The following is a 13,377-nucleotide window of genomic DNA, read 5'->3' as shown; positions in this document are numbered from 1 at the left end:
GCATGTTGCAAGCAAATTTTAAGAATTTATAGTGCGTATGTCACGATTTTGGTGCTGAAGCATTCAATGCCGCCATGTATCCGCCACCAGGTACGTTGGCATTAGGATCGTGATTATATGGTGTAGATGTGGCGCAACCTGCCTTCAATGGGCGATGACAGATGCTGAAGAGGGAAATCACGAAAACACCGTGCAATTGTGTGTCATCTGGCCCTCCATTGATTCGGATTGAGCAGACACAATCACACCATTACCAACATTCTTAATTAATCAATTACATGTGCAGTCATTGAATTCCTGCTACTCCTAGCAAACTTCTTCCATGGATTTCTCTTGTTGCCTTTCCGTTCTGTGACGGCCCACCTCCACATGAAAGTGTGGCTATGTTGAGTGGGTAGAGTCTGGCTTGTATTTCCAAGCTGCGCAGGAGGTCGATGCTCGGCAATGATCCGGGCCACCGAGACCGGACCGCGACCCAACTCCATGTTCACGTAGATGACTCAAATTCTGCATCCACGGAGAGGTGACACGACAAGAAACTAGAGCTCCGACAACAGGGCGGAAGGGGAGAAGAAACCGACACAGAGACTGCTTGCACACGCGCAGACCGACGTGAGCTATGCGCCTGCTTGCAGACACTTGGGGCCAACCGTGTACTCTTTCTTGCACGTTCAGCAGCCGCGCCGAGTAATTGAATTGAACTATGCTTAACGATTCCGTTAAACTCCATTTGAATTCCAGTTACTCCTAACAAATTTCTTACCTGAATTTCTCTATTTGCTATTCCGTTCCATGATGGACCGCCTGACCATGAAAGCGTGGCTATGTAGAGTGGGCGGATTCCGGCTTGAATTCCCAAGCTGCGATGGAAGTCAGTGCTTGGCCATGGTCTGGGCCACCGAGACTGAACCCCGACCCAAATGGCCATTAACTGCATTATAGCTGATCCATATACCACGACACAGAGAGGTGACCACAGCCAAGTTGGTCACCACTCCTTCAAAGCGTACACCTACTTCCACGCGCGAGCACTTAGCGGAACCCCGAGCGGAAACTGGAGGCTTCACGCGATACTTATTATGCTCGTGCGTCACGTTCTAAGATTTAAGACCTTCACATTATGTATTAGTTTGCTTAGTTCTTTTAAGCGTGTTCATTTTTATAACAGGAAATTCGTGACGTCAGACTGTACGTTTGCAATTTATAATGGGTTTGAAGGCTTCCAAATCCCAGGAAGATCTACTGGCACAGAATAAACGATGTACACGATCTTACAAAAAATAGATATTTTGTACAAAAACTACTTTGCTACATAACATAGTATTTACAGACCCTACAAAATGAGTTCTTTGAAGTTTCTATGTCTATTTTTATTATCTTTACATGAATACCAAATCTAATACTCTGCTTTGTCCAGAGTGTGGTTTGCTTTCTTCTACTGATGACATGACTTTTGTCATCTAGGATCCAGTTTAGATTGCAATAATTTCGTGCAAGACGAGATTGTTAGACTACTGAGTACCACTCACTGGGCGAAGGCGTGAATAGGAACTTACATAAATTGGGAGTGAAACAAAGTATGGAGTTTGCAGTGTGCAAGTCGAAGTGATGAAGGTGACCCTCCTCGGCTAATGTGTATGCATTTTTGCTAAAGCATGTACCTATTAGACATTGTTACCCTGTTTTTGAGCTTTTTGAGGAATCAAGCAACCCCGTGGGATTATTATCATTAGTGTTGTAGCACAATGCTGGAATTGTGGGAATCGATGCGTTTATTATTTCGCTATTTGCAATTCATGCGGAACAGCTCTGACCAGTATTTGGAGCAGGACTTCACCGTTTCTTACAATAATTCAATTGATTCATCTAGTTATTTGTGTATGTGCATCGTGGGATCAAATAGAATCTGAAGCCTTCTTTTCTACTTGGTAAAGTTTGTACATGGATACTTATAAGCCATGTATGACTACATCTGATAGAAATCAATCCGACCGTTTAGGTGTTACGTTATGGATATATTCGTGTTTGATTGTGTCATTTCCAAAATTTGGTACCAAAAGCTCATACTCATTTGTTATCTTTGCAAACTTTTTGACAAAAATTTGACATGGTTCTGCTATAGGTTCACACTAGTACTGGCTTTATCTATGGCTTCATGAGGCTTACTTGGGAAGCAGTACTTCAAAATGGACACTTGGTTTCCTTTGTTACAGTAGAATGTCCATTGGTCTCTTTCACATGATTTATCAACGATCTCACGTTTTGCCACATTGTCTATTCCGGTACTTAGACAGACTTATAAATTACCAGTAATTAAAAGTCCAATTCAGCACTTTGGTAACGTCATCGGTAAAGGAGATTGATATTGCTGCTATACCATCAACCCATTCTATTTGATAGCGTTGAATTTTTGTAGAATGTTGCAGCAAGAAGAAATCAGATGAAGTAGTTGCTGATGACTTTGTCGTAGAAAGGTCTGAACATGTATCAAATCTAGACGGTGAGATGATAAATATTTTGTTTTAGAAATATAAGCTTGAGTGTAGATTATAGCATTTGAAATGGTAGCTGTAATGCAAATCAAAAATTCATTTTTTAAATTGATAGTTTTATTTGCATACTTGACAGTTTTAGAATTTTAAGTCAATTGTTGCTGATATATAGCAGATCAAAGTTGCTGCCGTTTGTACAAGTTCGGGGAACGGGCGGGGTGTAATAATGTGCACGTCATAAAAGGGGGACTTCACGCTAGCGTGTACTCTCAACAAATGAATCTTTGGCGAAAGAATAGTTCAGTGTTGCGTGGCTGCATAATGCACAAATTGATGCGGTTTAAGTTAACGCAGTTACACAGAGTTGACTCCACCCTGGAACATAGCTCGCCCATTGAAAAGAAGTGTATGTACGTAGATCTGCATCCACAACCGAGTCATTGCACTTATAGCCTCTGTGACAGCCAACACAATTTGCTTTCTTTCGTTCCTTTTCCATGTCCAAGACCAAAGCAGTAATCTCAGCCCTCAGTGAGCGCAAGTCGCCTATGGCTGAGACGGACAGGAAAGCCGTTCGATCAGATTTGGCGGCTGTTCCGTCGCAACATTTTCAACGTCATTCGGATCGTGTTACGAAGGAGCAAGGAGCTTCAAACACACTTGCATTCGCATGTTGCGTAATTTGTCGTTCCACAGGATTGATTGTCTGCTAGCCCTATCTTCACCTTTTCTTTCTTTCTTCTCTTCTCCGCATGCGCAGCGATGCCAGATAACTTGTCATGATTTCACGGACACTCGACTGCGCTAGTCTGGTCATGTTTGTTGTTTGCTTTTTTCATTGTGGTCCATTTCGTTGTTGGGTGGCCAAAAGAGATCTCCCGCCTGCCGTCACCTTCGGCGTTGGAGCGTTAACTGTGACTCTAACTAGCGTTACCTTTGGGTTAGAGCGTGACCTTCTGGCGAGGTTGTGTGGCGTCTGCCACATGGCTTCCGAATGCTGTTCGCGGGATGCTGACGTCTGGCGCGTGCACTTGGAACCTGCCATGTGTCTTTGGCAGGCCGATCCTCAGACGTTCCTTTTTTGTGTGGTCCAACTGATTTTTTTCTGAAAGACGTTTATGTTACAAGCCGTTTTTCAGGCGACATTTCCGGTGTTAGCTCCCTGTGTGGTCAGCTGGAATCACTCAGTAACTGTTTTAGGACCGCAACATAGCGTCACTTCTTCTGTCGGTCCATACGGAACTTCGACAGAGTAGCTAGTTAACATGCGCAATAACCAGTAGCCACGTTACGTTATTCGTCATATTTGCTCGCCAATTGCATTTCGTGTTCCGTGCATGTCGTTCCGCGAGTTCATACCGCCTTGTCTATGCTCTCGTCTACCTGGCGCTTGGGATTGTCGGCTGTGCAATTTATTCAGGTTGCTTGCAGCTCTAATTGCATTTGGTAAAGACAGGCGTGATCGACAGGCGTGTTGCCTTTCTAGTTTTCTGCTGTCTCCCACACACTAATCGCGCCTCATACCGATATCAGTGGCGGTCTAGCTCGCGGCTGTTAATTAAGCGCGGTCTCTCTAACGGGCTCCTACTCAGCAGTGACAGCTTCCTGCCTTGCATTGCTTCAGTTGTTACTGTGTGTTTCAGCGCTAATAAGCTAATATGCGTCTGCGCAAGTATTGGCGCACCCAAGGTGCTCACGTATTGACGTCGAGGCATTGTCGATATTTTAGGTTGAACTCTGGGTGTCCTGTCTGCTGCGATAGCGCTGCAAGAGTTCAACTTATACAGTCAGGGCGAGACATCGGACTTATCGTGCGGCCTTCAGGAACCAGATTTATTGCTGTTGGGTCATGTATTATTGGAGAATCCACGCTACCCATTCCGGAACGTGGTGATCGCCAGACCCAAGCACTAAAGTACGTGGACTTATTGAACTCATACTTGACAACTTGGATATGCTCAGGCGTATGCAAACTTCACAAGCGGGGCAAGTTGAAGCGCGTAGCCGTCGTCGTCTCCGTCAGATAATGGGCACACCAACCTGGTTACAACGTTTTTGCTATACCCGCAGGCGTTTTCCTGCAGTGCCACAGCGGTACGAGTAGTCTCCTGATGATGCAACTTTCCGCAAGCTAGTGGAGCCCAATCACTCGTTCTCCTAGAGTTAGCTCCATTCCTCGCTATATGCGTCAACCATTCTTGCTATGTACAATGCACGATCCTCCTGCTTCCCACGCTGCCTGGAAGCCGACCACCTTGCCTCATCGTGTGCTTTTGAGCCAGAGTAATCTCTGCTGCAACTACTTTCCACGGCAGCTGCTCCCGTCTCTAAGCTAACCAGCGGTCAAAGTAGTGCGTCGCACAGCTCAATCGGTCTATAAGAGGCGCTGCAGATCACAAACCTGTCCACCGTAACTACAATTTTGCCTCGTGCAGCGGCTTCCCGGACTGCACGTACTGTCACTTGTGCCTGCTATGTAGACACTCTCACAAACTTCCAGAGTGCTCGCAACCATCTTCAAGCTCATCCGCTTCCAAAAAACCGCAGAGGTTTTGCCGTAAGAAAGATGCAACCTCAATGGGAGAGCAGCTCGGAAGCAGTACGTCAACCACGCCTTCAGAGCGGTAGCGGAATTTGTCTATGGTGTAAGGTAATATCGCATGTGAATTCTGTCATGTAGAGGGTTTTTTGCTCAATTTTTGCTGCTGTTCTGTAGAAAATAGAAATAGTTCACATGTTTTACCGCATCACTTGGTCGTACAATCCGAGTTGTCTCTAGCTTGTCTCTTGACACTACGGTAGTAACACACACCTCATGAGGCGGACCTTAAAATCCTGCACCAGATGTCTGCATGAGCCTGTACCTGAAACGATAGTCGGTTAGAAAATGGTGTATGTCATGCAATTTCATATTATAGTTGATTTTCTTAAAGTTTTCTTAGTATGAATTATGATTGGAGAAAAATATGTATAATGTTTAGTCTGATTAGATCTTATATCTGCTCTTGAAACAATTGTTATTATACTTGCTCTTGAGTAATTTCTTATAACAAACCTCAGGTCTCTATCAAACTGCAAGTCTCTATCACAGCCGAAAGGTGTCTATCATGTGTAGACCCCATATTGGCCAATCAGCGTTCGTAAAGGTCACGTGACATATTTTAAAATACCTTAAGCCTGATTCACACTGAGCAAGTAACGTATTTTATCAACGTAGGGCATTGTACGTAACATAAAGTATCATAGCATTTAAATATCATTACATTGAACTCCTAGCCTACGTGCAGTGTCCCGTACATGACGGCACGCATGAAAGCTTCGTTACAAAGCAGAGGAAACATCCTCTCTTACTGCTTCTTCTTCTGTCTCGAATTCAAAGGAGAAAAGCAAACAGAAATACAATGTGGATTAGAGAAATTTTCCAGCGCAGGTAGCAATACCACGCCCTCGTCAATGCTGTAAAATGTGCATGCTCGGGTGAGACACCCGCGTACTTCTTCACGATTGGATAATTTCTTACGTCAACCGGGAGAAGATGAATCCATCTCAAAATCTTACGTTACGTTACGAAAATCAATATGGTAAGTAACTGGCGACAACCCAGTGTGAATGATCTTGCATAGCGCAAGGTCGCCCAACGTTACAGTAAGTTACGTTAAGTGTTATGCGTGAATCAGGCTTAAAGGGGAAGTCTAACAAAAATGAACTTAACTTGTATGAGTAGATATTAACCAGACAAATCGATCGGTATAAGTTACTCCGTTATCTTCGCTTTTGTATACGAGAACGAGCGATGTTTCTGTGATGTACAACGCCCACGTGCCTGCCCGCGCTTCTTGGTTGATTAAGCTTCGCCCATTGAGAACGAATAAATGCGTTTACGGATGACTGCTACGGATATATCGAAAATGACGAATGTGAATACAAAGATATTATAAAGATCTGCCTTCTTGCCGTCAGTGGTTTCTCTCTAAATTAAAACGGTGTCGGTAGAGCTGTTTCCTCGCCAGACTTTGAAGCAGAATTCCTCAATAGCATGGCTTTCCTAAAGAACGCGCTTGTGCTTGAATATTTGTTTCTCCTTGTTCTTTTAATATCCGAAGAGAAACGTTCAGCTCGCCGTCTGGCTTGTGCTAAGGAGGACGTTCCTATTTTCACATCCGGTCTGCTCACTTTCTTTTGCCGCTGATTGGTAGAAGGCTACAATCCCGGATGTAAAAATTGGCTTCTCCTCTGTAGCTCACGCCAAACGGTGCGCTTACGTTCTTATCGGATATTAAAAGAACAAGGATATACAAATACTCAAGCACAAGCGCGTTCTCTATGTAAGCTGTGGTATTGAGGAATTCAGCTTGCAAGTCTGGCGGGGAAACAGCTCTAGTGACTCCGTTTTAATTTAGAGAGGAACCACTGACGGCAAGAAGGCAGATCTTTATAGTACCTTCGCATTCACATTTGTCATTTTCGATATATTCGTAGCAGTCATCCGTAAACGCATTGAATCGTTTGCAGTGGGCGGAGCTTAATCCACCAGGAAGCGCGGAGCAGGCACTTTGGCGTTTCACATCACAAAAACATCGCTCGTTCTCGTTTACCAAAGCAAAGATAACGGAGTAACCTAAACCAATCGATTTGTCTTCGTAAGATCTACTCATACAAGTTAAGTTCATTTTTGTTGGACTTCCCCTTTAAGGTTTCTGAATAACTGAAAATTGCAATATAAGCAAAAGGCAAAGTAGGAACTAGAAAAACCATGCATGGTTTGTTACTTCTTGAGCAAGAGGTAGCAAGTAATTACATAACTGTAACTGCCTTATCGATTTGTTCTGGTACTCCAAACACGACCCATTAGAATTGTCGGGACGAATATGATCCTTACTTCTACAGCAGAGTGCTGCAAGTGCAGACACATATCTCAATATCTCCAGGGTGGCCGAAACACCTATTTGTAGCTTTATAGTCACGTATGGTACATGATCTTGCTAAGTGTGACACTGTCCTGCTCGAGTTGGCTGGTTTCCTTATATGAGTTTAATCGCTAAGTCGGTATTTTATTTCAGAGACTCTAAACTATGCAGCGGTCTACAATAGCCATGCAAGTTCGCCTCCTTATGATAATCTTACCATGATGCATGATTACTACGTGCATCTGCAGGCTTTCATTAATTTATTAAGAATTCTTGAAAAATGTTGTCTTGCTATTAGAGAAAAACATTTTTAAAATTAAAGCAGTTCTATTATAATAAACGATTAAGTTGAATTAGTTAATTAGTAAAATGTACAATGCTTCGTTGTTAAAATATTTATAAATTTTGCAAATGTGTACAATAATTTTTGCAAATAATTCATTCTTCATATTGCTATTTAAATATTACTGACGCTCCTTGGAAACTCGAATGACGAATAAATAAGATATACGCCCATTGACAGGTGGATCCTTCAATTTATTTTGGTTTAGCAGTTGGCTCTTATTGCAAACAATCTCCAATGCCCGGCTTCGCCCGGGTAATAGTTTAATCGCACAAATTATTGATTTGCAGGCACTGCTTGCTATTAATGACAGACAGACAGGACGGACAGACTGACAAATAGACAGACAGGTAGCCCTTATAGGTAGAGATTATAGCAGGAAGTATCAAAAAAGGCGTTTGATGGTTGGAGAGGCAGAGCGGGTGTAGCCAGGTCACGTACAGTTTGTATAGAGAGATTCTTGCAGATTCCCAAACTCTCTACTGTATAGTGTTGTTATCACCCCTGTGCAAATCTGTTCCAATCACAGCACAAACCAATTACACTTACTTATGCCATTGTCAGTGTAACCCGAGCCAGACCGTCTCTTCGGAGGCATTGAATAAACATCGAAAAATGTCGAGTATACCCTTGCAATCGTATACCACTCCCGGATATTGCGCAGCTAGTAGAATGTAATGTTTTGGCGCAGTAGACTGTAATGTTTTGTCAGTAACCGTTTACTGTCACTAATTAGCCGTGCTGTAAGTGCTTTTACCGTTTATTTTATTTAAGGCATATCAAATTAGACAATGGTTAAGTGCGTTGACATTTGTGACGTCCTTACTTGATAACGTAATTATCGGCAATGTGAACCATCCTCTAGAGACATCGTCACTTCTCTCCGCTGCAGAAAGTGTATACCTTTCGTTATCGGAAACGTGTCGTTTAGATTTGGTGGAGATACCGTTCGATGCCCCGTTGAATGTCGTCAGTTAGACAAATGAAGTCACGTGCAGTTAGTTAGTAATCTGTTTCCCGTCTAGATCTAGACGAAGTCACCGTTCATCTGATCTTGCCTTCTTGACGTCGTCGGCAAGAAACGAAACGATCGGCCTCTTCCGTCCGACGTCAGGAACGGGCAGTCTAAATTCGCAAGATACTGTAGTGTAAAGATAGGTCTACGGATATGTCACGTGCAATCTTAGTTGCGAGGTCCAGGATGTGCTGAATGAATTCGAATCTTGCTCTTCGCGCTTTTTATTGCAAGAAAAGACATGATCTTCGTCTACCGTCCGACCTCAAGAACGGGCAGTCTAAATTCAGTGGAGATACGATGCGCCATTCCAGAGATATTCGCGCGCGAGCAGAAGCGAGGGCGATCGGCAGGAAATCGCGTCGTCAGGAATACAACCACAATCTTACATTTGACGCCAATGAATCGGTGTGCGCAAGCCAAATTCAGCTGAGATCAGGCTTGCCTATTTTAAGAAACAATCTTACATACGGACACACAGACAGACCCCTCTGCTTTATATATATATATATATATATATATATATATATATATATATATATAGAATCAAGAGATAACTGCACATGTACTCTGGTAATTATAGTTGATTGCATGTTGGTCAAAATAAAAATAAGCCTAAATAGTACAGGGGCACGTTCCCCTTTTACCTTCCTGATTCCTACGCCCTAAATAATCTACTATATCGCTTTATGTGTGCCAAACGGTCTACGCTTACAGGGCCGTAGGGACTACTGGAGCTGCCCGGCCCATAGCCTGGCAAATTACTTGAAATTTGTACTTTTGTCTGTCGACGATTTCTTGAAACTATCGGTTATGGTATAAGTGATTAAATAATATATATTCATTATTCATCTGCTAACGGGTTTGCTTATTTGCACTACATTACGGCTTGGTTTACAGAGCGGCCTAGTCTCGCGTAGCCAGATCATCTTCGCTTACATCCTTCAGGCAAGAGATAGTTTGGGGATATGCCTATACAATTCTTGTTCTGCCCTCCAAACAAATCGTAGAGGATAAAGACCTCTTTATGAATAGCGGGAGGTCTAAGTAGGTGTCACGCAATAACATTCCGCTCATTTCGCTTGTTTTGATTACTATTATCTCTGTGAACATACCCTAATAGCTATTAGTAATTAGCTATAGATATTCTTATTTCGACCTGTAGACCTCGAACTATTGTCTTGTTGCATGAGGGATGTACGTTTTGTGGCCAAATTTTCCATGAGGCTGTGCTTGTTCACCGATCGACGTCCAATTTCTATATCTCTTGTTGTGATCTTGTGCGTCTGACAGAGCATGTGACGTGCTTTTGTTTATTCTTGACGCTTATTCGCCGTGCGTTAGTCTTATTTAGTTGCTGTTCGTTTTAGCGTGTTGTTTGAATACAGAGTGCCGCTATAGCGACTTGTGTTCTTACATGCATTTGTTTGAAGTGTGGAGGAACTAAAACGACTCTCGATCAAGCAGCATGATTATCGTGGCTGTAGGAATTTGCGCTTTATTCTGTGTCGTTATTGCGCTAGTGTGTTCAACACGCTATTCAAAGTCCACAAGATTGACGAACGAATGTCTTCTCTTTGATTAGTAGGACGTCCGTTCACAAGCATACGTTTTTGTTCATTATTTACAATTGTAACTAACCAGTAATTAGCACAAGCGAGACGAGCGGAATGCGATTAAGCAACACCTCTTGCTATGTCTAAAGAGGTCTTTATCCCCATAATTCTCGAGGAGCGCAGAACAAGTATGACTTACGCATATCCCAAGACTATCTATTGCCGGACGGATGTTGTCGGAGATGGTCTGGCTACGCATGAATAAGAACGGGCAGTCCATTCATGTAAGGGAACGTAAGCTTCACGGAAGTAATCTGGATTAACGGGTCACTTTTAACACGCGTAATTGTGCTAACGCGCGTTTGAGCGCCACACCCATTAGCGTGCGCTAGGCCCGTTTACATTTTGTGAACTTGCTACGGCACTGGGTTAGCTTAACGAATTCTATTCTTACACTACTGAAATCGCATCTAAATTATTTATAATTACTCATAATTAATTCAACTTTTCTATTTTATTAAATAATATATAAGCCCAGAAACTATGTATGTACTGAGCATTTGCATTGTATCAGGATATGCAAAAGCAGAATGATGCTCTAACCTGGATTACAAATTAAATTTTAAAAGTTTCTTGTCAGGTTCACTGTAGACTTTTATGCTTAGATGTAACTAACAATCCTTATCCAGTCAGCAGGTGTCGTTAAGCATAACTGAAAGACTGAATCTCAAGCTCTACTTTGTCTTTATCTGCGGTGCAAAGCCATTCTACTACCTGCAATATAAAAGCAAAGCAAAGTAATAAAGCCAATATAAAAGTAACAACTAAAGAGCAAGAGTTTTACTAATTAAAATATTTTGTAATCATTCATGCAAAGTGCAAAATTAATTAAGTTTGTAAAGTTTGTCTTGTTTTAGTTTCATTTCAACTTTCTGCAAACACTTTGTTTCTTGAAAAGATTTTCAAACAACGACTTGCTGTCTTGATCTGCCATATGCGTATTCACCATTCAAGTTACTGTCATAGCAGTCTATATACCACGAAGCTCCTTTAACTGCAGCGGAACAGATGCAGCTGTAGGTATCGTTGTTATGGTTATAGGTAGAGAAATTTATTCCCTTGTGAACTTTCAGTACATCGCCTGCTATATACGATATTTTGGGCGGAGCTTCTAGAGCATGCGCAATCTCGAGGGTAACACGCACGTTTCAACGATCTCGCTGTACACAAAGACCACGTTTCCGGCTCTGCTTTTGAGCCATAGATTATCTCGCCGTTGACTAGGCTTTGCAAGTAAGTCCACTACTTACCATAGCGTGCATCTTGTAAAAGACTTCGCCTGCGTAAAGACGCGTGGGAAGCCATTTATTGAGTACGGCTTCTCGAGGGTAAGAGACTGCTGTTGAAGCTAAAGATGACTGATCCACACTCTGAAAAGATGGAAATACAGACTACTCATTGCCTGGCGATGGAAGTTTGATCAGATGAAGATTTTTCGGTAGGGGAAAGCAATATGCTATTATTAGAATAACACTGTGAGTTGAGCAACATTTACATATATCAAAATTTTCTAATTACCGTATAATGCGACATAAAAATTGAAAATTTATAAGCAGAAAACCTTATAAACTTTTCACAATTAACTTAACGTTTTGATCGCGGTATGCAGACATTGAGCAATGTGTGGTTGTGGGATAGGATGCTCTGTACACAAAGTTGACAATGTTTTGGTGAATGTTTTCTGAAGACAAATTTCGTGTTACATTACAACTAGATTTATACTTTAAACGATTGAAATCAACAGATAAACCAGGCGATTTAGCGGCGGTTGCGTCCAAACTGGAGCGTTTTATTCAGTCAATTACTAGTATTTCGCCAGCAGTAATGTGACCGAATTTGGATATACGCATGTGTCTAAATGCTTAGAAGTGGAGTGTTTTGAAGAGACATGAATGACGAGCATGATAAACTTCGACGCGAGCACGACAGAATAGTCCAAGTAATTTTGTTAACTTACTACAACACTAGCATTCAAATTATCGCAAATCAAATTGAATGAAATGGATAGACAACGAATTTTAAGGACATCAAATAGAGCTACAAACAGAAAATAAATTCAATTCCCGTCTCTAAGCCAACCACCAATCGAGGTAGAGCGCACGCACAGAATAATTGATCTTTGAGAGGGTCTTCCTGGCACAAAAATGTCTGCCGTAACAACAACTTTACATCGTGCAGCGTCTTCCCAAACTGCACGCACCGCCATGTGTAACTGAAAGGTCAGCGCTCTCACAAACTGCCAGAGCACTCTAATCCACATTCAAGCTCATCTCCTCTTAAAAGTCCGCACAGGCTCGGCCGTGAGCAGTATGCAACCTGAATGAGGAGAGCAGCTTGACACCAGTAGGTCAGCCATGCTCCTAGCTCTGCAGTGGACTTTATTCATAGGGGTAGCGTACTATTACATGTGCCTTATGTCATGTGGAGGGATTTTGGTTTAATCAATCTGACTGTTCTGTAGAAAACAGAATTGTGTCACTTGCTTTACCACATTAACTGTTCGTACAGTCCTGGTTCTCTCTAGCTGGTCTCTTGACGCTAAGGTAATTACGTTGCCGTATATATTACTCTACGCTCACAGGTAAGCCAATATCGTCAGCCAGGGATTTCAACATGCGTGTCTTTAAGTACCGGTCCTTGCATGACGTCTTAGCTATCGACAGCTGTCGTCCTTCTGGTCGTGTACCCGCGGGCAGACTCAGTGTACTCCGTCTCACTACTAGAAGTGATAGCGTGGCTTTGGAAACTAGAGACTCACGCGGAGCAGTCCTTTGACAACTACATACTGGATGGTCTAACAGACGGTTTCAGGATCATCTTCGCATACGGCTATGCCAAGTGCAAATCAGCAAAACGAAACATACAATCGGCTACTGCAAACTCGTCGGTTGTCGACAGCTACCTCAGAGCTGAGGTTGAAGCATCTCGTGTGTTCGGTCTAATGAATCCTGGTGTGTCAACAGTTCCGGTAAGCACGATAGGTTTGGTACTTGAAAAACACCAA

The sequence above is a fragment of the Corticium candelabrum genome, chromosome 6, assembly GCF_963422355.1.
Source record: "Corticium candelabrum chromosome 6, ooCorCand1.1, whole genome shotgun sequence".
Taxonomy (NCBI): Eukaryota; Metazoa; Porifera; class Homoscleromorpha; order Homosclerophorida; family Plakinidae; genus Corticium; species Corticium candelabrum.
Note: the sequence above shows the minus strand (reverse complement) of the source record.